The sequence below is a fragment of the Danio rerio genome, chromosome 13, assembly GCF_052040795.2.
Source record: "Danio rerio strain M-AB ecotype USA chromosome 13, GRCz13ab, whole genome shotgun sequence".
In the NCBI taxonomy this organism is placed as follows: Eukaryota; Metazoa; Chordata; class Actinopteri; order Cypriniformes; family Danionidae; genus Danio; species Danio rerio.
This window is the reverse complement of record NC_141033.1, coordinates 32,437,501-32,462,457: the sequence shown is the minus strand read 5'-3', so window position 1 is coordinate 32,462,457 and position 24,957 is coordinate 32,437,501. Positions and strand designations below refer to the sequence as shown.

The 24,957-nt window shown below is 33.3% G+C and overlaps 1 protein-coding gene and 1 long non-coding RNA gene across 6 annotated transcripts in view; one reads left to right on the top strand and one right to left on the bottom strand.

Annotated features, from left to right (window-relative positions):
• LOC147834227 (uncharacterized) overlaps positions 1–24,957 on the top strand; it is a 193,889-nt gene that overhangs the window by 16,927 nt on the left and 152,005 nt on the right. The gene's annotated exons all lie outside the window — the stretch shown is intronic.
• LOC141377198 (uncharacterized) lies at positions 15,453–20,305 on the bottom strand. Its single transcript, XR_015506057.1, has 3 exons — positions 19,854–20,305; positions 17,067–18,287; positions 15,453–16,155 (listed from the first exon to the last, which is right to left on the bottom strand). It is a non-coding gene; the product is annotated as an uncharacterized LOC141377198 (long non-coding RNA).

Genomic DNA, 24,957 nt, shown 5'->3' with positions numbered 1-24,957 from the left:
TCGCCAACCTGTGTGTTTTGTTCAGAGACTGTATGCCATTCTTCTAACTTTGTTCCATTGACTGAGTCGCCCCGAGTGAGCTATATGAGAGACGCTGGCTTTCTGTGCCAAAGGTACGCTAGCATTACTGTCTGAAGAAAATAAAGCTTGCTGTTTCGCTTTGCTGCTGCCAGATGCAATTCGCGGCATGAAATACGGGCACTGGGCTCTCTGCGCTTTAGAGAAAAAAAAGGTCATGCTTTCTACTCAACACCCTCTGTTTGCTTTTTTAAAATCATACAACTGTGTAGTTTTTTTTTCTTTTGGTATTTGACTTATCAAGGTCAGACTATACATTATATACTACTGTAAAAATCTTCATCAATTTGTTACAAAAATTATTGTAATTTTCTTCTGGCATTGTATGAATGTTTATGTTAACACTGAAACTTGTATACAATGCAGTGTGCGGAATTTAAAATGCAGGTAAAATATCTGTATAAAAATAAATGGAGACATTTACATACTTAAGATTATTGTAGCATATCGTGCCTTACTTTTAAGAGATTGTGAAACGATATGCACTGATTTTAAATAGGTTTATTTCAAATTTATTTTATTTTATTGTACTTATTCACTTGTTTGTAACGTTGTCTTTAAACTCGAACTTCAACTTCTTTAATATAGGACATTTAACTTTAAATTACCCAAAGTGCTTCACCTAAGACGTAGAAATGTAAAACATACAAATGACATGGACAACAAAGTACAACAAGTAAATTAAAATCACCAACAAACATTTCTTTGGATTTGTCAAATGCTAAACTGAACATATGTCTTTGACCTAAAAACCTCTAAAGATAATACCTCTTAAATGTACAGATCATTCCACAATTTTTTTTTATTCCACCACTGTTTTGATGATGTTTATACAAATATATTTATGACTTTAGCTTCATAAAGGTAGTATTTTGTCTTTGATGTTTTTTTTAAATGCATCTGTTGAAAAGCTTTGTTCACCGTACAAAATAATAGTTACTGCCTTAAAGGGATAGGCTAACCCAAAAAGAAAACTCTATCATCATTTACTGACTTTTTTCTTTTCTATTGAACAGAAAAGAAGAAATTTGAAGAATGTTAAAAACCTGTACCTCCATACAGGTAACTCCATAGTATTTTTGTCATACTCTACTTGTCAGTGTTTACAGTTTTTTTTTTCATTCTTCAAGATATCATCAACAACAAAAAACCTCAAACTGGTTTAGAACAAGCTAAGGGTGAGTAAATGATGGCAAAATGTTCATTTTTGGGTGAGCTATCTAATCAAATGTTCAAGGTGAATCATATAAACTTGTATAACGTTAAAAATGAAACTGAAACATGGTTTAATTAATTTAATAATTTATAGATATAAAAAACATAAGTTTTATTAATATACATAACATAAGTCAGATCATATTTCGAATGTTGGATAGTAGCTTGGCAATTTAAGAATCTTCTTTCCAGTCTCCAGGTCTGTTCGGCTCCACACCTGTGCAATAAAACACAGAAATGTTGTCTCTGTACACAGTGAAACAACACTAGTTATGTGCAGTTATTGAGCTGAACACCCCCCCTACCCCCCACCAATCCTTGGCTGAAGCTTAAAGGTTAAAGTATGTTTGTCCTACAAGCTGTTTTAAGAGCCGGAGTTGTTTTAGCCTCACTTTATTGACACTAACCTTTACAGCTGTATTGTTATTCGCAGTTCCTTTTGTGAGGGAATATTTTTGTATGTTTTTAGGGAAAGTTATGAGGTTATATTTTTTGCATGACATAAAAACTCTGTTAAAATGGGGTCAGAGATGAAAAAGGGTTTTTAAGCATCAGAACTTCAAAAGCACAGTATATTTTCACCATACATTGTGCCCCGTTTTATTTTCTCTTTTTATTTTCTTTTTTATTGCTGAGCAAATGATTATTGTATATTTTTACCATAATTTACTAGGTTCTACCCATTTATCAGAAGTTTTCTATATATTCATTCATTCATTTTCTTTTCGGCTTAGTCCCTATTAATCGTAGTCCCTATTAATCTCGGGTTGCCACAGCGAATTTATCCAGCAAATGTTTTACACAGTGGATCTCCTTCCAACCCATCCCAGACAAACATCCATACACACTCATTCACTACGGTCAATTTTAGCATACCCAATTCACCTGTACCACATATCTGTACTTGTGGAGGAAACCGGAGCACCCAGAGGAAACCCACTGGAAGAATGTGCAAACTCCAAACAGAAATGCCAACTTACCCACCTGAGGCTCGAGCCAGCGACCTTCTTGCTGTGATGTGAATGTGCTACCCACTGCGCCACCGTGTCGCCCCTATATATATCCATCAAGTGCATGTCAGAATAAGTTTTTTTTTTTACATAAATAAAAATATTTTATAAATTAATTGGATATTTTATTTTTCACTTTACTTCAGCTTTCTATTTGTATTTAATCACTTTTTTACAATGCTGAGATGGATTTGTTAATAATAATAATGAAACAATATAAATATTTCATAAATTATTAAAGAGAATTAATAAAAAACCTTATGATAAATATTTTGTTTAATATTCTTTTTAATATATATTCTTTTTTTCTTGTCATTTTTTTGGATATCTATTCATGTAGCCAGTTTTTTAGTTGTTTTCCCCAAAGATAATTAACACCAAATCTTCCTCAAGGTGAAAAAGGCAGATCAGAGAGGCTTTTGCATGCTTCCGATTTCCAGCGGAGCCCCATGTCATTTTCATATTGATTAATTATCTCCCCCTCTGACGTTCCAGCAATGAACTGGCCTCTTCTCTATCTCACAGATATATTTTATCTTCCTCCACCATTCATGTACACATTTACTGAATGCGGAGACCTCAGGATTCATCTTTTGGCCACCAGAGAAGCATAACTAATGGCAACATTAGAGTGGTTTTGTGAACGAGGCGACCGGATGCAGGTTAACCAAGCAAGAAATAATCTAGGATTTTATATCCTGCATGAACGAGCATAGGATATGCCAGGAATAAATTCACCCCCACCCTCCCCAAAATAATTTGGGAGGGCGCCTTTTTCAATGGGACGGTTTTTGGGCAGTCGGATTGTTGCTGCTGATATGAAAGGAAAGGACTTATATGCGCATGTGTGGCATTTAATTAGAAGATTATTCTGATGTAACGTTGTTTATTACAACATAAGTATATTTAAACATTTTATTTTGATAAAGGTTATATAAAACATTAATTAGTCCCTTTAGTTACATCGAATAAGCTTTATGTGTGTATAAACACTTTTGCAAGCACACACTATAACAGGACATAATTTTTTTGATCCATATGCTAAGATTGATTTGTTGAAAAAAATAAAAATAAATAAAATAACAATAATAATAATAAAAATGTTTTTATTATTTTTAAATTTCTTTATTGTATGTATATATGTATGTATATATATATATATATATATATATATATATATATATATATATATATATATATATATATATATATATATATATATATATATATATATATACATATGTATGTATGTATATTTATGTGTGTGTGTGTGTGTGTGTGTGTGTGTGTGTGTGTGTGTGTGTGTATATATATATATATATATATATATATATATATATATATATATATATATATATATATATATATATATGTTTGTACACATTGTGTTTATGTTTAAAGTACGAGCCGATGTTTATTGGTTTTATTTTGTGTGTGTGTGTGTATACTTATATATACATATATACTTATATACTTATTATATACTTATTATATACACACACACACACACACACACACACACACACACACACAAAACAAAACAAAACAAAACAAAACAAAACAAAACAAAACAAAACAAAACATTGACTTGTACTTTAGACATAAACACAATATAAAAGAAAACAAAAAAGAAAAACATTTCATAGTCACAAAACATTCAATCAAAACTAGGGAGTATATAACTAAAACTTCAGAGGGGTCACTGGATTGCTCTTGAGATGTAGATTTGTCAAATAAATCAAGAAATTGACCCCAAGTAGCCAGACATGTTATTATCGAGCTAGTCCTTAAAAATATGAGTCTTCCCATCTGTATAACAGATATCATATCTGACGTCTAGTTCTGGAATAAGGGGGGTAAAGGTGATATCCAATTATTAAACAATAGTCTTTTAGTCACCACCATGCCTAGCATTAAAGACTCTTGCATTGTTTAACAGAGAGAAGATGTGTTTTGTGAGAAGCCAAGGATGGCAGGTTCGGCATCTGACAGAAAAGGTCCGCTATAAGCCTTGGAGTACCAATTCTAGAGATCTCATAGAGAATGCTATAACACAATTTTCAAATAAACACAAATTAAGAAAAAAGATGTCTAGATTCAGGGGGGTTCATAAGGATATCAATAAACCATAGACTGTAAAAGATATGGACGTGGTATTCGTGATGTCACCCATAGGTTTCTGAAGAATGCAAAAGAAGCAGTAGGCATGGCAAACCGTCGCCATTTTGTTCGCGCGTCATTGCACTGACCGAAGGATACCAAACAAGGGCCAAAAGGAGGAGCCTGAGCAGAGCTACAGACGCCTACCAGCATTTTGCTTAGACAGGCTTTTTTGTGGGATAAACTCTTAATACTTCATTACCTGTGACTCGTTTATGTTCTGACCACTTGTGCTTGGTATACTTGGTATACTTGTATACTATATCAATAAAGTGTTTAGACTTTTAAAAAACACTGTTGTAATAGATTGAGCCACTAAACATTGTTCTTATTACGTTTTTCTACAGGAGAAAAACGCAAATTACTTCCAAACACTTAAAATATAGTCCCTGTTAGTAAATTCAAGCCTATTTAGGAAATCCAGCCATAACACTGTATGACAACGCTTCATATGACTGTTCCATAGCCTACGGCTAATCAATCTGGCAGATTCTGGAGTGCATTACAGGTCTAAAGAAAAATATAAATGATCTTAAAACAAATACATTTATAGAGATAGTATAATTTCACTCACCTGGGTAATGGAGGCCATGTGAATGGTTTGTGAGCACAATTAGGTGCACACAGCATGCCATATCATTTGATAATTGTGAGAAATAATTCCAAAAAGCAGCTGACTGTGTAAAGCCACATAAAACAAAACAAAAATACGATGTATATGCCGAGCTCAGCGGCTAATCAGATGTGACATCAACCAGCAAGACCTAGCTGTCATTTAAGTGGCCACAACCTTAATTATGCAGACTTAATATAATCTAATATAAAGGAAACGCATAAGTTATTTTAAAAAAAATCACCGTCGTGAAGGGTAATATTAGCTTTATGAACTAAAATCGTTCTTTATACCAGGCTGTAAACCTTTTTTTTCTGCTGTAAAGTTGGCCATTTCAACAGTGAGGTCAATAGAAGTTTGCTCTATTATGGAGCCAGGACTAGCGGAATTTCGATGAGTTGCAGTTTCAGTTACTTCCGGATTTGCTTCACGAGGGAGAGCGGGAGGTTGCCACTTTCATAAAACACATGTTTTTCTGGACAGAGTTCAAAATTAGGAATTTTAGACTTCACAAAATGCCTAATTTGCAAAAAAAAAAAAAAAAATATATATATGTATGAGGGAGATCAAGCTTTTCCCTTGATTAACGAAGAAAGCAAAACACCCTTCGAAGTTTTTTCAGTCCATGCCAGAAAGAATGAATGATTCTGACAGATCGGTGCATATACAGAGGTCTCTGGTTAATGTTTTTATTACAAAGTAAAAATGTATTACAAGTAAAACATTAGCTTAGAAAAATTATTTTTATTGATGTTTTTTTTATATATACAAATTTATATGAATATCATAATTATGCTAAATTAATTTATATAAATATACAGTTGAAGGCAAAATATTTAACTCATCTGTGAAGTTTAAATTATTATTTTTTTATTTACTATGATTATTCAATAAAATATTTTCTATTATATATTTTTATAGGATAATTATTTTTGTTTGGCTCAAATAAAATTATATTTTAAATTTAAATAAATATTTTGAGTCAGTATTATTCATTAATATTACATTTTTGATTTGTATAGAACAAAGCACCGTTGTCCATTGACTTGCCTAATTAGCCTAATTAATCTAGTTAAATTGCACTTTAAGCTGAAAACTAGTATCTAGTATTATAACTAGCAAAACATTATGTGCTGTCATCATAGCAAAATAAATTGGTTATTAAATCTATTATGTTTTAAAATGTGTTGAATAAATTTTTATCACCATTTACGCAGCAATATATGAATAATCATTTTTATTGCGCTGTACTTCAAAAATGTAACTCCTTAGTTGCCAGTTTTCTTGTTTTTTTTCACCAAGATGTGCCTGTGTGGCATTTTGCGAGCAGATAATCGCTGTCAATTTAATGTTTGGTGGAGGTCAAATGATCTATTTTGTTTCTGACCAAACGTCTAGACAGCTGCCATTTAGAACTTCACGTTTTCTTTTGTGTGCATTGAAGGCTTGGCCTGTCCTGCCCAAACAAGGACTTTTTTTTCCGAGCGCTTGACATTGCCACACAAGCTGTCTGCGGAATCCCCTTTAATTAAAGCGACATTTGAAGCTTTTCTCGGCCACTAATAAACCTGGAAACCCATTAAGATCTTCCTAATTACTCAGTTCGGGAGGAAGGAGAAACACATGGGCAGCCAGCGCTGGCATTTGGCCCCCAGAAGCTTAGAGGCGCACAAAAGAAAACTTCCCGTCGCTTTGCCATCCCTCCCAGCTGAGCTCTGCTCCCCCTTGTGTTTTTTTTCCTGGCGATGAATGGAACTATATGACATGTCAGTCTCGCAGTGTCCATTCATGGAGTTGAGGGAATGTGTGAATGAAGCCTCTTAATTAGAGCGCAGGTCACCTGACTCATCATTAAGGTGGCATTAAGCGAGGCCTCTGTTTTAATATGGCCAGGGGAGGGAGAGGCTCTTTTTGTGCACGAGTCGGGCAGACAGTGAAGCTAAAGGAGTAGTTCACCTAAAAATCAACACTTCTTTCTTCATGTGCTCTTGCTTTCTTCCATATAGCACAATAGAAAACATTTTGGGAATGAAACTATTGTATGTGGGTCAAAGATGAAAAGGGCTTGTCAAGCACCAATACAATAAAAGTATAATAAAGCACTTTTTTACGTCATATTTTTTTTGTGTCATATTAATTTTTTTTATCAAGTAACCATGATATTTAGGGATATTTAGAATTTGAATTATTTTATTACATATTACAAGACCTTTCAAGTCCATAAATACTAATTATGCACAATGCCTGTATTTTAATGAGCACAGAGCAATAATGTTGTCTCATTTTATAAACATACTGTATATGTGTTATTCTGATTGGAACATTTTATTTTTAGTCAAGTGGAACATTAAAGTAGTTCATCTAAATGCAGGGCTCAACAATAAGGACAATAAGGACTGCAAGATGCTTGGGATAGGAGACAGTCAAGTCAAGTTAAAGTTTATTTATAAAGCACTTCTTTAAAAACAACAAGTGCTTACCGAAGTGCTGTACAAAAATACACCATTTAAAACAAAGGTAAAGTACAACAGACACATGACTCTCATATGGTATTAAAAGCCAAAGAGTAAAAATGGGTTTTAATAATAGATTTAAAAACAGAAAGGGTTGCGGCCTGTCTAATATGGGAAGGCAAATTATTTCAAAGTTTACAGGATCATTACTGGATCATTTATTTGCCAATTGGCATCTTCGAATTGAAAAACATGCTACCTTCTCTGTGGTGTCATAAACACCATATTGCTTTTCAGTTCCTCTTATGTGATTGGATGTTGTTGTGAGCATGTTGTTTTTTTCCATAACCTGGTAACAACCAGTACAACGAAGACACAACAACATGGCAACTACATCAAATTACGAGGCTAAAGAAAATGTTTCTTTCTAACTTTGGTAGCAGAAGTTTATGTGAGTACAACACAATAAAAAAATAAAGTGATGTTTTGCAAAGTTTGCCATTAGTTTGGCAAGTCAGGCACCTTTTAAAATAATTTAGAACTGCAAAAAAACATTTTCATACTATTCTTTTTGTCTGCATAACACTTTGAATTTTGCTCATACATTTTTTAAATATTTAAATTCTAGATTCACAGATGTCCTTTTTGACACAATATTTAAAATATGTGGCTAAGAAAAAGCTATTAACTTTTTTCTTGGTTTGACAAAATTTGTAGCTTTGAACTCTGTAAATGTTTTATTTAAGAAAAAATAATTTTGAATTTAAAATATCAATAAATTCACTATTGTAAATGTCACTTGATGCAAGCAAGAACATGTGACTACTTTGACCACCCCACACCCCAAACACACACTTACTTTAATTAAATTAAAATAAGAAAAAAAGTCTTGCAAAAAAAAGAATGTGTTGGTGATTTATGACACAACTTCATTTTATCAAAAAAACTTGTCACTTTAAAGCAGAATTTCTCAAGACATGTTTTACGTTTTATAGTGTCACTGTATTCACAGCGATAGTCAAATAATTGCCTTGTAACTGAATAATTTAGGATGCAGTTATTTGCATTGTAACATGTAGTGCTAGTGCAAAGAGGCAATCTGCTGCTAAACTGTTTAAATGGTAATATTTGAACAATTTATCAACTTTGTAATAGCTGCATATGCTTCATACTGCTCTTTTTGTTTGCATAACACTGATTTTGCTCTTTTTTTCTACATTTTTAAAATAATTAATTCTAGATTCACAGACAGTATTTTTGACACATTATTTAAAATATGTGGCTTAGAAATGGCTATTAACTTTTTTTTTGTTTGGTTGGGCCAGTGAAAATTTTGGCTGGGCAAGTACAACTCTTAACCACTGGTCCAATCGGGCCAGTAAAAAAAACTTTAGCGCTGAACCCTGTAAATGTTTCATTTAAAAAGAAAGTATTTTAAATATAATAATTTAATTAATTCACTATTGTAAATTTCACTTAATGCAAGCAACAGTATGAGACTACTTTGATTCCCCCTCCCCCTAAACACGTTAATTAAATTAAAATAAGAAAACAAATAAAAAATCTTGCAAAGTTCAAAGAAGGTGTTGGTGATTTATGACAAAACTTCAGTTTTCTTTTAGTAAACTCTCACTTTAAAGGAGAATTCCTCATAGCATGTTTTACCTTTTATAGTTTCACTGTATTTACAGTGACATTCAAACAATTGCCTTGAAACTTAAGGATTTAGGATGCAATTATTTGCATTGTAGCATGTGCTGCAGGGAATGTGCTGCTAAACTGTTTAAGTGGTAATTTTGAACAGTTTATCAGCTTTTTAGAGACTCATCTGACAAAAAAAGTTAGCTAATTCTTTCTTTAAAGAATCTTCCATTTAAGTGAGTCACTAAAAGGAGTGCATTTTTATCCTTCTCCGCTCTCTTTTTTCCATTCTCTCTCTGAACTTGTCAAATCCCAAAAACCGTCTTTGCCGCAAAACAAATGAAGATGATGAAATTGTGCTATTGTCATTTCTCCACGTGAGGCTGGGGTCTAAACAGCCCTCTGGTGTTTTCTGCTACAAACAGGCTGATGTGTGTTTAGTGCATGTCCTGGTCGGCAGATTAATGACATTAACGAAGTTTCCATTAGGCCGGCGATGGGGGGAGACAGGGGCGTCCATGCGGAAAGCCACATGACTGAAGCACTGATAAGAGAAAATGAAACACATCTCCGTGGGCCAAGAGGGGCCAGGAAATGCCACTCCAAATTAGCCGCCGGCCCAGTTTGTTGTTACTTCATTAGCCCAACAGCCTTGGGGAAAAATAAAGAGGGAGGTTACGACCTCTCCTGTGTCCAAATGGGAGGCCCAAAAGAGAGTCTCTCCGAAGTTTGCTCTATCTAAAGACAGGTGGCTGGGAGGGATGTTCCTGGCACCAAACCAGAAATGACAAAAACCACACTAGATAACAATTTATTTAGCGCTCAAACACTGGCCTGGGGATAGCCATCAGGTAGCGAACCGCCCAGTGCCAACACAGGGCAAGAAGGCCATCGATGCAAAGCTAAGAGCTAAGAGCCGAGCCGAGCGGCTTGCTTTGTTTCGTATTTTAGCATACTAAGATATTAGCTCAAGTTCCACAACTAAGCTTCTCGGTGTTGCTCGTACAAAACCCCTTTACACCAGCTAAAACCCGGACAGCCTTAGCCTTGAGTTGTGATCGGGTTTCTGTGTTTTTGGGGCTGCATTAGCTTAGCATATTTGTGGAAAACAAACCCCCTTGAGGCAATAGTGCGGCCCTTGTTGTTGGTAACGTGAGTGCGATAGCAGCTCCTCATTTAGCCGTTGGTGACTTTATTAAAGTGTATAGTTTCAGACCCCTGGTGCCTTTGCTATTGTATTCTCACCCCTCTATAGCAGGGTTAAGTCCTCCGCTGCCTGTGAACACACAAAACACCTCTCAGCCACATTCACCAAGTTCCAGTGCATTCAGCTCGCACCGGAGGAGAAGTGATTGTCGCTCTCGTTTGCGCTGGAGTTAAATGACTTAAATGGAAGACTTAAGATTGTGTCCATTTCAAAATATTTGAGCAATGTTGACAATCAAAGAGGTTGTTTATTATGTGTAGGGTGGACAATGTAGTTTGGGTTAGTGATTAGATTAATTTGTTTATATATATATATATATATATATATACACACACACAGACACACACAAAGTTAAAAAAATTATTAGAATTATTAAACGCCCTTCGATTTTTTTCTTTTTTAAATATTTCCCAAATGATGTTTAACAGAGCAAGAACATTTTTACAGTATGTCTGATGATATTTTTTTCTAGAGAATGTCTTATTTGTTTAATTTAATTTAATTTCATACACACACATACAGTTGAATAATTGTTCAAATAATTCAGGTGGTTTAATAATTCTGACTTCAACTGTATATAGTTATTATTGTTTTGTAATAATTTTGTGTAACAATATTTTTAAAGCACCATTATTTTCGTAATTATGAAGTCTGTATGCAGCCACGAACACAAGAATTTAAGAATAGCTTTCACTTTTAATTTGATGTTTCATTTTAAAACATGTAAAGATGCTTTTATAGAGAAATAAAAGGATGTTAATCTGTAGGTGTACATAAATGTAGGTTTTCAACCAAAAGTTAATTGTATCAAAATAAGAGTAGAAATTATCTTTCATCTTAAATTATTCAGTCTAGCTTCATTATCTACTGTAGGTATTATATTTAAAAAAAATTTTTTTCTAGAAAATATTGATCGGTTGTAATTTGAATAATTATTTGGCAAATCACATACTTTTACTTTTTCTGATTTGTTAGAATAATTTTGCAATAAACATTTTGTCACCTTGTAATTATAAGGTTCTATGTGCGTTCAGAATGATTTTGAGATATTGAGCTTTAAAGTTTTTGTATTCCATATGGCTAACAGTATGTGGGTAACATGTTTTTAAATAAAAAGTCTTAAAATCTTAACAACTTATAAAAAAAAATCCCATAATGTAAATAAGTTGTCATTTAAGAAGAATATGTCAATAACTCAATTTTTACAAAAATGTCAGATAGAACCTTATATTTCTAAGGTAGGTGACGATTTGTTAACATTAGATCAGTTAACTATATAATTAATATGTTTCATTATTTTTTGTTGTTTGTTCACGTTATTTGACCTTGTATAAACTAGTGTTTGGACTAATTTATAAATGATCTATAGGATTAATGAGGTCTGTAGAATTATTGTTCATAATTCAGTTGTTCACTAATTTAACAAATCAAACCCTACTGTAAAATGTGACCAAATTCTTTAGTTGCCAGATTTCATTTATTTGATCCAAAATATTATCATTGTGTAAAATAACATTAACATGTTAAACAGAACTGTAAAAAGGACAGGACTGTTCTATACAGCCTCATTTATTTGTGATTGAAATCTGTAATGGCCTTAAAACATTTTAATATTCCCCTTGACCAATTGAATGCATACTTCCTGAATAAAAGTATTATTTTCTACAAAAAAAAGGGAATACATTTGAATTTAAATACAACTTGAAAGCTCTAATTGCAGTTACATATAATTCGACATGCGAATCTGTATGTGAGTCACACATATGCACTGCTTGAATGCACAAGTTTATCTGTTGTGATGTCAGATATGCTTGTCTGAGGTGTAGTTTTGTTTTGCCAAAGCACCCAGTGCAGAAGAAGACTTATCTCAGGTGTTAAGTGAGCATGTAATATTCACCTCTGGGCCGAAAGTTAATCAGCGGCCAGCATTTACAGCGATGAACATAGCAATAAAGCTCTGCAACCCTTCAGTGTGTTGTAGAAGTCATACACTTATAACATATACTGCGGCTGATTCACAGCACTTTATTTTTTAAGATAGAATTGTAACCGTGTATACTTATAATAAAAAGTATTATTGCTCCATCCTTGGAGGAATTCGTTTGTAATGATGCTTTTGGATGTGTGCATATGATTCAGTGTGTTGTCATTGTGTTGCTTTTCACAAAACTTAGAGTGAATTTGGTAGGAAACACGTGCTGTGTTTTAAGCATGTGTGTGAAATTTGCACAGTGAATCTAACTTATATATTATTATTATTAATACTTTATTATATGGATTGTGTAATATATGTGTGCCTTAATTTTCTCACATTGTGGGGTTCAAAAGTATAGCAATATCGGTAAGTTTTGAAATTTACAAGATACATATTTGTTAAAATTTTGGTATTCACAATATTTGTCAATATTTATCTTTCAACTATTTAAGAAGACTTGTATATTAAAATTTATACAACAGTTCTGTCTGATTCTCAAATCTGATTGGCTGATAGTCGTGCGATATTCAGCAATTTCAGAACTCATATACAGCCTCCTCACCCTTCTGTATTACTCCCCCAATATAGAGTGACAGTACATCAATATATTCACTACAGTTTGACAAATATTGCAATGTTGGACAACATAACACATTTGAGGCTTTTTTAGGTGAGAATGTAGTTGTTTAGATTGCAAATTTATTTATTAGGACAGTACCTATTTTAAGTGCCTTTTTAATATACAGCGACATCCACAAGATGGAGACAGAGACCGCATAGTAAGCCCTAAGTGGAGGAAAAAACCCAGTGCAATTTTAAACTACAGCTGACCAAATCATTATTATACTGGTCGATCTCTGTTTTTTGTATGTTGTAGTGCTGTATTTATACCATAGCAATTGTAGTGTATTGCATGTTAGATGGGACTCACATGTTAGGAATGTATCTATTTTGTGTTGGCAACTCTTTGTATAACTCTGAGTTACTTTTTGGTTGGCAGTAATCTGGTAGTGTTTGCGATGCTTAAGATTTTTCGGGGTGAATTATTGTGATATCCCGATTGCAACAGAGAAATACTGAGATATCTCTGTAGACTGATGGCATTTCATAGCATTCAGCCTTATAATCTTAAAATGTCAGCAAAATCACCTGTTTTGTCATCATTTTAGATATTACGCTAGAGAATCATTCAAACACTAGCTCTAAAGTGACGGTTGTGAAGTAATGGTTTCTGCTGTTTTGATGGTAAGCTGCAGGTGTAAACAAACGGCGGAAAAAAGTAGTTCCTCATACAAAAGTGTTTTTGACTCACTGTGTTTAATTTTTATTTTTTTATGTACACGATTATGTAATCGAACTGTTGTATAAACGGTATATATTTTCTTCACTATTTAATTTGCAAGCCTATTTTATTTCTGTTCTCTAAACAGGTCTGTGTTGGAAGTTATATTTCAAGAGTGTAAAAATGTCATTTGATCTGCATCTTCGTCATCTGCTGTCTAAAATCCCGCAGAGTCATTTACCCTGGGTATTTCTGAGTAAAGACGACTCTTAATTGTCAAGGCCATTTGGGGGAGCAGCGCCAGTATTAGTGCTGTTTTCTTTTAGTTTCATTAGTTCCCCACTGGAGCCAAAGAGCTCTTTAGTGATCATGGCTATTGTTGGTGGCCTGTTAGAGCTCCAGTGAGCACGCAATAACATTTTATGTGCTTGAGACGAGTCTCGCTTCTTTGAGTGTTTCACAGGAGCCGCTGGAGAGGTCATTTATACCAGATCTCAGCCTGACCAGCAAACACTAACAAAACAAATTGTTTTAAAGCAGACAGACGATATCAAGAGCTGAAGTCTTGGTCATGGTGCAATCTTGACCTTTTTTTTATAACACACAGAATAAGAAATAGACAACTAAAATGTGTTTGCAAAGTGTATTTCACAATTTAAAATAATATACTATGTTTATATCTTATTACTACATTTAGCAAGCTATAACCAGGTGATAATATACACTACCAGCAGTTTTGGGGTGAACACGGTTTTTAAATGTTTAAAAATAATCTTTTTCCGCTCACCAAGGCTGCATTTATTTCATCAAAAATACAGCACAAATTGGAAAATTGTGAAATATTATTGCACTATAACATTACCGTTCAAAAGTATTTTATAATTTAATGTAATTATTTATTCCAGTGATTTTAAAGATGCATTTTAGCTTTATTACTCCAGTCTTCAGAGTCACATGATCCTTGAGAAATCACTCTAAAATGTATTACTATTATAATAATAATAATAATAATAATAATAATAATAATAATAATTATTATTATTAATATTATTATTATTAATGGTAATAGTAATATAATCAATAATGACTGGAGTAATCTCATTTAAAATAATCATTTATTACAATGTTTTGTAAATATTTAAAAATTAATTTATTTTTACATTTAATAAATGCTGCCTTGATTAACCAAATAATTTTTAAATAAATAATCTTAAAAAAATCTTGATAATCTTAAAAACAAAACTGACCCAAAATTTTGACTGGTAGTGTAGTTCAGGTTTTTGCAGTTATTAAAGTTGAAAAAATTAAATCCACAGCTATAAACCTTGTTTGTATGCAGTGTAGCACTATTAGTTTAAGAAATTATTATTATTAAAACATTAATAAAAGAACACTAATTGAAATAGAATTGACTGAAAATACATGCTTTGTTAAATAAAAAATAATGCCGAATGAATAGTCTACATTGTGTGATGATACTAGCAATTGTTATATTAACATTTATTTAAGTTAATTAAAACCATGTAATGAAAACCATGTGTTTTACCCAAAAATTAAACACTAATTGAATGTATTAATATATTAAAATAAAGATTTATATTAGAAAAAGAGAAAAAACTGTAATGTGAAATCATATCACAAATAATCACTCACTGAAACAAACAAAAAAAACTGTTTATATTTCAGCTAGTTATCAATAAAAAAATTAGCACTAGTTAATTTAAAATAGAATATTTGGGTTGTTACTAATATGAAAATAACAGAAGTACATTTTACTCAAAATTAGGTTGTTAACTTAAAAATGTAAAATATATTTTTAAAGATCCTTTATTTATTTATTTTATTTACACCAAAAAGATCATTTTACATAATGACGCAGTGCAGACATTGCAATACAAAGTATCCAAAGAGTACACAAACAATAACAACGACACACTCCACCTCACAATCCGTTTTTTTTTTTTTTTCTGAGGACTGTGTAAAAAGGTTAATCATTGATGTACAGAGTGTTTATCAAGATTTTGTTGTTTCCAGACGCAGGTAAAGACGACTGTGGTGCAGACGTCCTGTCCCACAGAAAGTGGGTCGTTCACATTCAAAGCCATGTGTTCTTTACCTGTGTTTGTAAAGCGTCTGTTAGTCAGTAAGTGTGGGATCAAGGTCATCGCTGAGCAGCACGAGTGATGGCCATCAAACACAGCAGTCAAAGAGCCTTTTCTGGACTCCTCAGGTGACACTGAGACAGAGCCTTCTCTCTCTCTCTCTCTCTCTCTCTCTCTCTTCCTTTAATTCTGCTGTTTGTTGAGTCTCTTTACATTTAACTGGGCCACTTAAACAAGAGATGCACACCTTTGAAGTTACTGGTCTTGGTTTACTCGGTCTACAGGCTTGTTTTAATTCGAAGAACAGTTTTGTTGATTGGTTTTGAATTGATTTGTTTCCTTTTATTTAAACTGATGTAGATTGTCACTTTTTTATTGTGCCGAATTGGTGTTTCACATTTTCCAGTGATGGGTTGCAGCTGGAAGGGCATCCGCTGCGTAAAACATATGCTGGATAAGTTGGTTCATTCCGCTGTGGCGACCCCAGATTAATAAATGGACAAAGCCGAAAAGAAAATGAATGAATGAATGAATGGTGTTTCTCATGTTAAGATCTTTTTGTGAGTCTTTAGATGCATGTTATGAACAATAATTTATTTAAAAAAAAATATTGACTTTGTGTTAGATCTTTTGTCCTTTTATTCATCAGGGGTTGCCACAGAGGAATGAATCGCCAACTTATCCAGCATATGTTTTACAAAGCCGATGCCCTTCCAGCTGCAATCCAGTACTGGGAAACATCCAAACACTCATACATACACTATGGCCAATTTAGTTTATTCAATTCACCTATACCGCATGTCTTTGGACTGTGAGGGAAACCGGAGCACCCAGACGAAACCCACTCCAACACAGGGAGAACATGCAAGTTCCACCTCAAAAAGCCAACTGACCCAGCCAGGACTCGAACCAGCGACCTACTTCTGTGAGGCAACAGTGCTAACCGCTGAGCCACCTTGTCGCCTCAAAAAAGAGTTTATGATTTTAATAATTAATTGACAAAAATATTTATTTATTTGACCATTGTTAGTTATTGTGAATAATAATAATAATAATGATAATAATAGTAATAATAATAATAATAATAATAATTATTATTATTATTATTTTATTTTTGGCTTAGTCCCTTTTATTAATTTGGGGTCACCACAGAGAAATGAACTGCCAACTTATCCAGCATATGTTTTTCGCAGTGGATGCCCTTCCAGCTGCAACCCATAACTGGGAAATATCCATACACATTCATTCACACACATACACTACAGTCAATTTAGCTGGCTCAATTCACCTATAGTGCATGTCTTTGGACTTGTGGGGGAAACTGAAGCACCCGGAAGAAACCCATGCAAACACGGGGAGAACATGCAAACTCCACACAGAAATGCCAAATGACCCAGTCGAGGCTCAAACCAGCGACCTTCTTGCTGTCAGGTGAACGAGCTACCCACTGCGTCACTGTGCAGCCCATTAATAATAATAATAATGAATAAATAAATAAAAGTGTACACATTATGCTTTAATATTATATTTGAGAAAACTTAACCTTTTCAACAAAATCAACCTTTTTATATAGTACACATTTGTTTATTTATAAATATATAATGAAATAATTAATGCTTTAAAAACTCATGTTAGCAAAGGTTAATCAAATACTGTAAAATTACTTCCAGTAGTTAACACATTGGTAATGCATTATCTAACTGTCATTTTAAACAGTTTACTTTGTTTTTACTCAAATAAAATTTGTATTTTTTTTACTAAATTTTTTTTTACTGAACCAAAACATTTGAATCCTGTTTTTTGTGTTCATATGTTTACGCAGCAGCTACAGCAAAAAAAAAAAAAAAATTAATCACGCTGTAAAATAGAAATTACTGCTGCATTTAATATTTTTGTTTAATCAAATGAACTTTTTTTGGTCATCTCAACTTACATCAATCAAACTGAGTAAAAATATTAAGTTAAACTTTGTATAACTTAAAGAAATCATTGAACCCTGATTAACTTCTTAAATTAAGTTTAAGCAACATACAAATATTTGTTGTATTGACTTTGTGTCATTATTTTTTACAGTGAACCAATAACATTCACAGAAAATGAGTATAACAGAAACAACCTTAACTTAACAGAACTGAAGTCCAAGACAACTAAATAGACAACTAGACTGCATTTTTATGATTTTAAATAACATCAGAAATGTAAAAACAAATAGAAATCAAGAGTTATAATGGTTAGAACATGAAATGATCTGAAATCTTTGGATCCTAAACCCAGGGTGGCCTGAAATGCTTGTTAAACGTGTGTTTTGGTGTGGTGTGGCTCAGGCTGTGCGTTTGGAGCGTCAGCGACAGATGCCGTATGTTGACTGTATTCCCAGCAGAAAGAGACGCCCCTGGGGTCTGTTGACATCTGACAGTACATCAGGGATCAGCGTTGACACTCTCATCTTCTCATGCTGTCCTGTGTACTGTATGTCATTGAGCACATGTAGAAACACACGCGAGCTGCTCTTCACTGCTTAGTGCACACTGGAGAGGTATTATTCTGCAGCCTGTAATGCACCAGGAGCAGAAATGGAAACAGTTCAGTATATTAGTTGACTGAAATGTTGTTTTAACCTAATTTGGGGTCATATATGGACTATTATAAATTACTGATTAAAAATGGAATTGAAAATGGAACAGGTTTGTCCATATAGTTGTATCAAAATTGGGTTGAAAAAATTTTATTGAACTTTTCTATGGATACTGACATGATTGTATAATTTAATAATGATGTTATGGCAATAGTTTTTAATTTAGATATGCAAATATATTTTGACATAATTGTTTTTTGTTTTTTTTTGTAAATAGATCATGGTGAAAACTTGGACTGATAATGTGTTGGTGGTGAATAGGTTGGTGTAAATTAAAGCGTTTTAGAGGGCAGTGTTTAAGGAACTGCATTGCCTATGTTTGGCCAGTTGAGGCCATGCTTTCCCCAAACTGGGCAGACTCACTGAAGCCTGGAGGACAGAGAGTCTGGATCTGAGCTTCTCAAAAAGAAGACTATTAATAGGATGAGGAAGAACAATTTTTTTTCAGCTCTTCCCCTAATTTTTATAGAGACATGGTCTTCCTGTAGCAATCATGTATTTATTCATATATAGTTTTCATTAAAATTTAAATAAATTTTATGTTCCTCTGTTGTTTATCATATTGTGCAGATTATATTTTATTTAATTAATTAATTTAATTATTTTTTAATTTTATTTAATTTGATTATTTTATTTTATTTAATTTAATATTTTTTCATTTTATTTTTTTATTTTATTTTATTTTGTATTTTATGTTATTTTATTTTATTATTTCATTTAATTTAATTACATTTTATATTTTATTTTATTATTTCATTTTTTATTTTATTTGTATTTTTATTTCATTTAATTTCCTTTTTATTTTATTTTAATATTTTCATTTCATTTCATTTTTTATTTAATTTTTTATTTTATTTTATACTATTATTTCCTTTCATTTTTATTCTATTTTATTTTAGTTTATATTTTGTTATTTTATTTTATTATTTAATTAATTACATTTTTAAAAATTCATTTATTTCATATTTAATTTTTTATTTGATTTGATTCAATTAGATTTTTATTATTTCAATTTATTTTTTATTTAATTTTTAATTTTTTAATTAAATTATTTGTTTTATTTTATTTTTACGCATTAGCTTTGATTTTATTTCTATATTTTATTAGTTGTTTTTGATTAGTCATGAATTATTATAGTTATTATTGTTATAATATTTTTATTTATTATAATTTTTATTTAAAAAAAAGTTTTTTATTTTTGTATTCATTTTAAGAAATTACATTGTTGTTGATTATGATTAGAAATGTTTTGCTTTATTTATTTATTTATTTATTTTTTAACTGTTAATCAATAACACCCCCAAACTTTTTATTCAATCCATCATCCACTAATGTATTTTTACTTTATGATAATTACTAACTTTTGTCCCCCCGCCCCACTTTTTTTTTTCCATGCATTTTTTTTCTAAATTCAAGACTTGAGGACCCCCCTGCAGAATATAGTGTATTGGAGACAATTTCCCTGCTGAAAGGTGGTCTTACCTGCGCAGGCCGATCCAGGGGCAGCTGCATGTCATTTCTGTCCCAGTCAGCCAGGGTCTGTCAATTAAGGGAACACAGGGCAATCTGTGGCCACTGAAAGAGATCCCCTCACCCTGCTTGCTGGCAGAGAGACGGGCCTTTGTTCGCTGGCATGTCTCACATACTTTCTGCGGCCAGATAAGCCCAGGCTCCATGAAACCCGGCTTTATATTTGGCCACTGTAATGTCCCCACGAGGGCAGAGCGTAGTTAAGAAAGCACAGGCAGTGAAAAGGTAATATTCCCCTCCTCATTACGGGGTCGGCAATAAAAGCCACAGGTTAGGTGGTCCTGAAGTCTGGCGCGGGACGTTTGCTGAATGACGAACCTCCTCCCCCTGGTGGTGTAGGAATGAGCTGGGAAGCTGGAGGGCGGCTTGCTTGTTTCCTGAAATCGGATTAGCAGCTACTCTACACTTAGATCTGCAGGGAAAGGGGCTTTATTTGAGCCCAGCTCAGGACCACCCATCAGGTAAACAGGTACATTAATGTGGGCCTGAAGAGAGAGAGAGACAGAGGTAGAGCAAAAGTCAAGGAGAAAGAGAGACAGTGAGTGAGAGAGGAAGAGAGAAAGACAGATTGGGTCAGTGATAGGGGGCGGACTCTGTTTTGGATAACAGAGCATTTTTATTGGGGATTTTTATTCAACTTGTTTAAACCACACACACACACACACGCATACAAATAAACAACAACACAAAAACAGACCTCATAATGTATCTAATGCAGAGAAAATGTATGTAATTTATGTTATTTATGTAATTTAATTTTTAATGTAATTTTTATGTAATAAAAACTTTTAAAACAAACACCTTTGCTATAACAAATAACTGTAAAAAAAAAACAATAAAAAGCACTTACAATTTTACAGTTTTGATTTGAGCAATTTCTATGTGACACTCTCATGACTCTCAATATATAAAGCTATATAAAGTTATTCACTTCATGCTTAGCGTATGAGCGGGCACAGAGGTCACTTTCAGTCTCATTCGCTTCCATTCATTTTTAGACGTTCAAAACAACTTGTTGCGCTGATTGATGTTGCAAACAGAATTTTTTTTATTATATGATTCTGCTTTGTTTGCATAATCATGAAAAAAATGGTTTGTAGAGCAAGTTGTTTGACCTTAGTCTGAGGGTTATTATTTCTAGTCATTTCTTCTATAGGCAGCTGAATTGGGAATTCTAAAACACTCACAAAAAGCGAGCGCACTTCCGCATTGAAGAATAACATCAATATAAAGCTATATAAACCACCTTTTCCCATGCTGATTTCCGCAAAATGCTTGTAACTTTGAAAAATAAAGCATTTTTCTAGAATTCTGAAAAATGTTTTTATATCATAACATTTTAAAACTTTTATTTTTAAAATTTCATATATTTAAAATAATAGTAATAATATTGTTTATATATATATATATATATATATATATATATATATATATATATATATATATATATATATATATATATATATATATATATATATATATATATATATATATATTAAAATGGGATGTGATAAGCCCCTAATCTGAATCTCTGGTGTCTCCAAAATGTTTCATGTCAAAATAGCTTGCAGATAATTTATTATAGCTTCTAAATTTTGTTATAATTTGGATGTTGTGTGTTTCCTTTAAATGCAAATGAGATCCTGTTTTTTCAGAAGAGGGTGGAGCCTTACATGATACTCCACTCTGACAGAAACGACAAATCACAAATGTATCTGTCAGCGGACTGCAAGACGGGCATAACATTAAGGGTTGTAACTTGTAGTAAGTTAGAGGTGTAACTTGCAGTTATCGAGATCCCATTGAACCATGAGAGATGTCACAACAATATGTTGTTGCCAAGATAGTGGAAATACTTACCAGACAACATTTTCACCCAATCTTTTCATGAGTTTTCGCTAAATTTATCCACAACCTATTCATTTGATACATTATTATATTCATTCATTTAGCAACTTCACTATGCAACTCCACTCACTGGCTTTTTCATCTGTTTTGTCATGACAGTTAGCCTACTCACTGGGTTTAGGGTTGGGGAAGGTGTAGATGTCAATAATTGTGATGGTTGGGTTAAGGGTTGCAGTAGGTGTAGAAGTTAATGACTATGATGGTTGGGCTATGGTTTGGGAAAGGTGTATAGACGTTAATAACCATGATGGTTGGGTTTAGGGTTGGGGTAGATGTAGATGTTAATAACTATGATGGTTGGGTTTGGGTTAGGTGTAGACGTTAATAACTGTGATGGTTGGGTTTAGGTTTGGGGAAGGTATAGACCTTAATAACTGATGGTTGGGTTTAGGGTAGGTGTAGATGTTAATAACTGTGATGGTTGGGTTTAGGTTTATGGTAGGTGTAGACGTTAATAACTGTGACGGTTGGGGTTAGGTTTGGGGAAGGTGTAGACTTTAATAATTGTGATGTTGGGTTAAGGGTTGGGGTAGGTATGGACATTAATAACAATGATGGTTGGGTTTAAGTTTGGGGAAGGTGTGGATGTTAATAATGATGATGGTTGGGTTTAGGTTTGGGAAAGGTGTAGACGTTAATAACTGTGACGGTTGGGTTTAGGTTTGGGGAAGGTGTAGACTTTAATAATTGTTATGGTTGGGTTAAGGGTTGGGGTAGGTGTAGACATTGATAACAATGATGGATGAGTTTAGGTTTGGGCAAGGTGTGGACGTTAATAACGATGATGGTTGGGTTTAGGTTTGGGGAAGGTGTAGACGTTAATAACGATGATGGATGTAGGTTTAGGATTGGTGTAGACAATAACTGTGATGTTTGGGTTTAGGTTCAGGAAAGGTGTAGACGTTAATAGCTGTGATGGTTGGGTTTAGGTTTGGGGGAGGTGTAGACGTTAATAATTGTGATGGGTTTTGGTTTGGGGTAGTTGTAGACGTTAATAACTGTGATGGTTGGGTTTAGGTTTGCGGTTGACTGTTGGGTTTAGGGTTGGGGTAGGTGTAGACATTAATAACGATGATTGTTGGGTTTACGGTTGGGGTAGGTGTAGACATTAATAACGATGATGGTTGGGTTAAGGATTGGACAAGGTGTAGACATTAATAACAATGATGGTTGGGTTTAGGTTTGGGGAAGGTATAGACATTAATAACGATGATGATTGGATTTAGGGTTGTGGTAGGTATAGACATTATTAACTGCGATGGTTGGGTTTAAGTGTGGAGTAGGTGTAGACGTTAATAACTTAATAACATGTCAAAATGATTATATAATAATAGTTTTGACATATGGGTCCCTATAAAGCCTCTAACGTACTACAAGTTATGCCCCTTCATGTTATGTCCCAGTTTTGCAGTCCACAGACAGACCCTACTTGCAAAACAAGCAAATCCCAAGTTTACTAAATGCCAGAAATAACCAGTAGGGGGTTAATTCCTTATGTTCAAACTGTAGTCGGACAATGATGGAGAGGAAAGGGTACAAAGACTGAATCAGGATGTTGTGGAATAGTTAGTGGATAATTTTGTGTAACTTAATTGTGAAGTAAATTATTTCAACTCATCAACTAGCATGTAACTTACTGCTCAGTTGCGGTTGCAAGCTCTACTAAATAAACATTGCACTATTTAATTCTCTTATATTCATAGAAAATGTAACGCCTGTCTTCTGACTTTAGAGTGCATGAAAAATGTGCTTTAATGAATTCTTAAATTCTTTTTCAGCACATTTGCATCATAAATGAAATTCAACATATTGTCCTCAGTAGCTTGGATGTTGGGAGTCTTTTGAGACACTTAAATTCAATGGTACATCCAACAGAAGAACAGTTTGGCACAAACATAGTAAATCTTGCACAACTATAGTAAGTACTGTGGTAGATCACATTAACTGTCTTCCAGTGAATTTCTTTTTTTATTTTATTTTATTTTTTTGCCAGAGACTGTCAGCTGATTTTCACTAGGTTTGATGCCCCTATGCCTAGTCTCAGCTTATAAAATAAGGATTTGACTTTAGATATTATAGAGCACTGCAAGGAAATGAACAAAATATTAACTGAAATTAAAATTTTTGTGAAATCCGATTCGTAGTACCTATACCAAACCAGAAAATGTGAAAAAACGACAACCCATACACACACACACACACACACACACATACGCACACACACACACACACACACACACACACACACACACACACACACACACACACACACACACAGTATAACTCGTCAATGCATAGGCAAGTTATTTATATGTATTGTTAAATGTTGTGAGGCACTGTCACCTCACTGCAAGAAGGTTGCTGGTTCGAGTCACAGCTGGGTTAGTTGGCATTTCTGTGTGGAGTTTGCATGTTTTTCCAGTGATCACATGGGTTTCTTCTGGATGCTCTGGTTTCTTGCACAGTCCATAGATGTGCTATAAGTGAATTAAATACAGTGTGTATGAGAACATGTGTGAATGCGAGTGTTTTCAATGAAAACTATCAGCATTCAAGTGGTGATCTAAATCACTAAAGGAGGGTAATCTGAAGGTTACTGTGTTGTCATTTTTCACCTTATCTTGTTTGATATATGCACTGGGGGCCTGTTATCACTAACAAAATTCAGATTTTCATGACATCCCCTTTTTAAGTTCAGTTTGTTTTGGTTATTTCCATGCGGTGCTCCGTTATATTTAAAGCCTATTTCATATTTTTCAAGTACGAAATAATTTGACTTTAAAATTACGCTGAATAAAAAAAGGCATTTTTGTGCTCTAATATGAATTTTCTTTTTGGATTTTCCAGTGGTCATTTTAATTTATTTCAACCTTAACTCCATTATATCTATCTAATTACACCATTATATCTAAAGCATATCTGAATCCTTCTTTTTTTCCAGTTGATTTCCACTAATAGAAAAAATAGAAAATGTTTTATTTTTATGGGATTTTTTTTGTTCAATAATTAAGAATTTTAAAAGGGAATCCTTTCTGGATTTTTTTTTCCTTTTTAAGTTTCATTTTTACAGCTTTTATTTTCCCCATTTCCATGCGATGCTCCCCTAGATCCCTCATGCGCCATGATATCTAAAGCCTGCCATGTCATA